We start from the raw sequence: 4426 nt of genomic DNA on the forward strand, positions 1-4426 counted from the left end.
ATAAATGTTATAATATTATGTGTTATTGATAAAAATTAGTTCGAAATACCACATTATTAATAGACAAATAAATTACTACTAAAATATTAATACGAGTAGTAATAAGTATAAATAAATTATAAAATAACTTTACAAATAGAGGTGATACTTATAACTTCATTTTTAACACATCCATTTTAGTGATCTCAATGGCGGGGTATATTCGACGGTTTTTTTTTATTTAATTTCTTATTATTGTTTAATATTATACTAGAATTATTTATGAATTTGAAACTCGTGTAATGTATAGGAATCGCTCACACTATTATTAGAATTAGTATTCTGGATAAAGTACGTATATTTTATAGTATACGTATAAACGTTCTTATTGATACGGCTAGAAGAGTTGAAAGGACCAAATGTCCATTTGATTTTTGATTTTATCATTTTTCCATACAATTGTATGAAATGATTCTATTTTGTCTCATAATATAAATAATATACCTATGTTTAATGTGTAATATTATATTGATTTTAGTGCCCCTTCTATAAATTGATAAAACGATAACACTACATATTAAACATCATTAACACACGCATGTTTTATACAACATTTATTTAAAGATTATAAATTATAATATACTATACGAGTAAATAAATAACTATCGTGGCATTGTTGTATATAAGTGCAATTGCAGATGCGTAAATGATAATAATTGAAGATCAAATAGACCAAGGACCAAAGTATAATAATATGTATTATGTAGTAATGAATTATTAATTAAATTAGAACAACGTATCATTGAGAGATTGTATAATCGACAAATATGATTTGTCACAGAAAATGTAAATTGAAATATAGGTTAAAATGTAATACAGGTCGATATCAGAAAATTAATACCTGATGTCGAAACAGTTGCATTACAGTAGCAAACAATCATAATATAGAAAGGGTAACACCCGCGAACACGAGTAAAACTGTTAAAGTGTAATAAAATATTACTATGCTAACAGCTTAAAGGGCGTTAACAATGTTATGCGCACAATAATAATATGTATAATGTATACCTACTACACTTATATTATTTATATGTAACATAAACATATATTGTATTTGTGAGTTAATAATGACAACTAAATATAATTCCCATGAAAACAGTTCGAAGGTGAGATTAATTTTACTTATTTAAACCATTTTGAAACAGTCCATGACCTCCACGGATAAGTTAATTATTATTTCGACAAATGTATTATATTACGTAATATCACAACATAACTGTTTCATATTAACTGAAAATAATATATAAAATTGAAAAATTAATGCATACATAATACATATATTTATAAATATTTTCAAAGTTGAATGGTTTTAAACTTTCACGAATTTTATTTATAATTTTAATCATTACTCAAAACATATTATATGTATAGGTTTACTATAAGTATTATTCATGTTACGTGTTCATTAAAGGTGTGTATACATTTATAAAATAATTAGATATTGAATTTTATGTATTTATAATGTTTATATAATATTAACATAAAATCACAAAATCGTATATTTAATAATTGTTGTACCAAATAGATAGGTAGTTGAATTAATATTGTTGTAATTTTTTAATATTACACTGTATTAAATTTCAGTTAATCACTTACTTTTAAGGTGGCACTTTTAATGCGTTTGGTATTCATTTATTTTTTATTATTTTATTTTTACATATTTTTAAACACTACTTTATTAAATATAGGTTAAAAACAAACATTGATTGAATTCAGGATTTGAATTTTCTGAATAAATTCTATGTATATTAAACCAAACAAATTACAGTAAAAAATATTTCTATTCTTATTCTACAATATATTTATTAATGCTCAATTTTAACTGCATATTATTAATAACCAACAAATAATAATAATGTATTAAAAGAAATCAAATACCAAAAATGTATTTCATTGTATCATCTTTGATGTATATAGTATAAATAATGTAGGTAAGTTAAAAATAGTTGATTTTGTGTTAATTGAAAAAAAAAAACAAGAAAAATGTTCACGAAACGTTCTTTAGCTTTCGAAGTACAGATATATGTTTATTATATACTCTTTTGTTTATAAAAATATAGTTATTAGTTTCCTATAATATATAAGCAATAAGCATATTATACTGTATATTTGTATGCATGTATGCTTTTTGAATTTTAACTATAGCTATTGTCGTGTAATTCGTGAATGGTAAGTAAAAAATAATACCGTAGGGAATTTTTTTTGATTTTTCACCACTGGTCATTATTTTTTGACCCCTATTTTTTGTAACGAGAGTAAAATATAAAACTCACAAGGGAAAATCATTTACATGTTACCCAGTACGTGCTTGGGCTTAGAAATATGCACCACGTTGTATAAAAAAACACGTACTTTTCAACGGAGGGTCAAGTTGGTTAAGTTAGGTTAACCCAACAACGTTATACAAACAAATATTTCCCGAATATTGTTAAAATAAAAACAAATAGTCGAGAGTCAAGACTTAAGTACTATATAATTCTACATTTCAAATCGTCGAAGAACGTACTCAATAAAATAATATTAATGTTATCACAACAAAAATAAACCAGTATAGGTAAAATTGCATATAGGTTTACACATTATAACATAATAATGTTTTATATTGCACGCATACTCACCACATGGATTATAATAATACCTTAAAATAATTTATGTATTTAATATATTTAATATATTATCAAAATATAAAATTCATATTGTATAAAACTTTATTACACCTATAATAGGTACAATAATCAAATATAAATAAAACGATTTTTTTTTCTCTTTTACACGTTTGACTTTCCAACTTCTATACAAGTATATAAAACTAAAGTATAGAGATGAATAAACACAAGCTTACATCAAAATACTGTACATTATGTACTGAATATGTAGTAGACTACAATAGTACTGCAAAGTTGTGATTGCCCGTATCGTATGTTTTATCAGCGAATAACACGATCGCAAACGGCCAACATTCGATGTCGAGAAATTACCGTATCACAGCGGATATCAGCTCAGTTTTCCCGGTCGAAATTTTCTTCAAAATAGTGATTTATAATACTTATGTTTTCCGTTTACTGCAAACAAACATATTATTGATGTAGCGTGCAGACGCACACATAATATGATATATATATGTATATGTATTATAGGTATTGGCCCGCGTTTTTAAAACCGAAACATTTTCCAAGCCGGTGATTTTTCCCGCGATCTTCAGGCCTCTGTGGTGGTGAAGAGATGGTGGTGGGGTGGTTATAGTCACCGCAGTTTTGGATCGTTTCCAGCGCATTACAAGTCTTTGGGATAAATATTCCGCAAAGCGTCCAGCCGGTCGGAGGTCGGGCTGGCGTGTACGAGATAAGGGAGCGGGAAAATGCTTAGGGTATGAGAGGAAAAGAGGAAGGAAAAAATGGACGAAAGAATTTCAGTGCACACACGACGCATTATATGTACATATATGAACAATGTACGCATGAGCCCGTACGCACGCACGCGTATACATGTATAGTTGACTAGGTGGTTTTGTGATTGACAGCTTGTGCGCCGTGGAGCAAAAAAAGGCAAAAAAAGGATAGGAATTAGAAAAAAAAATCTAGTGGAACCGAAAATGATTTACGACTTTGAGTGACTCGACTTCTCCGCCGTGGACACACGGGGACCAGGGATGGGTAACATCGATGGAATAAAATGGCATTTTTTTTCTTTTTTAAAACCGTATTTATATAATAATATATGTTGAGAGAGAGAGGAAATTATGTGTCGAAAAAATAAAGCGTGAATTCGACGTCAAAGAGTAAAACATATAAAAAAAACGACAAGCGCTTTTCCGCGAGATGGTATTACGTCGACCGTTGGTACGATTTGTTTAATTACGATTTCCATCACGGAGATTTCTATTTAACTCGCGGTGTGGTTATAGCTGGTATCATAAGAACGTAAAATAAAAAATGATATTATGCGAATATCCTTGAGAATTCAACCTCACATATACGCTCGCGACCGTACGTGACTGATTTCACATTTTTTATACATATTTTTTTTTTTTTTTTTATCATATATTTGCAACCGGCCGAGATTAATGCTATTATATTATTTTTTCTACAATTCTACATGTATAAGTTACGTCGTTATACTAAACAATATATGCTATCTAAATTTCTGAACTAATTACTCTGTTCGCATACAGCTCAGACATAAGTATATACGCAAAGACACAGACTTAAATCATTAATGTACGAATAAGTGTATAATGTAGTATGACCGCGAGAGTGTTTGTATTACATTAATGGTTTCAGGCATATGAAACGTTAACTATAGTTGTATTATAATATAATTACTATGGCTTGGAATTAAATATATTACAAAAAAAAACACGAAATATGTTTAAAAATATATGGATATG

This window comes from Aphis gossypii, chromosome 2, assembly GCF_020184175.1.
Source record: "Aphis gossypii isolate Hap1 chromosome 2, ASM2018417v2, whole genome shotgun sequence".
NCBI lineage: Eukaryota > Metazoa > Arthropoda > Insecta > Hemiptera > Aphididae > Aphis > Aphis gossypii.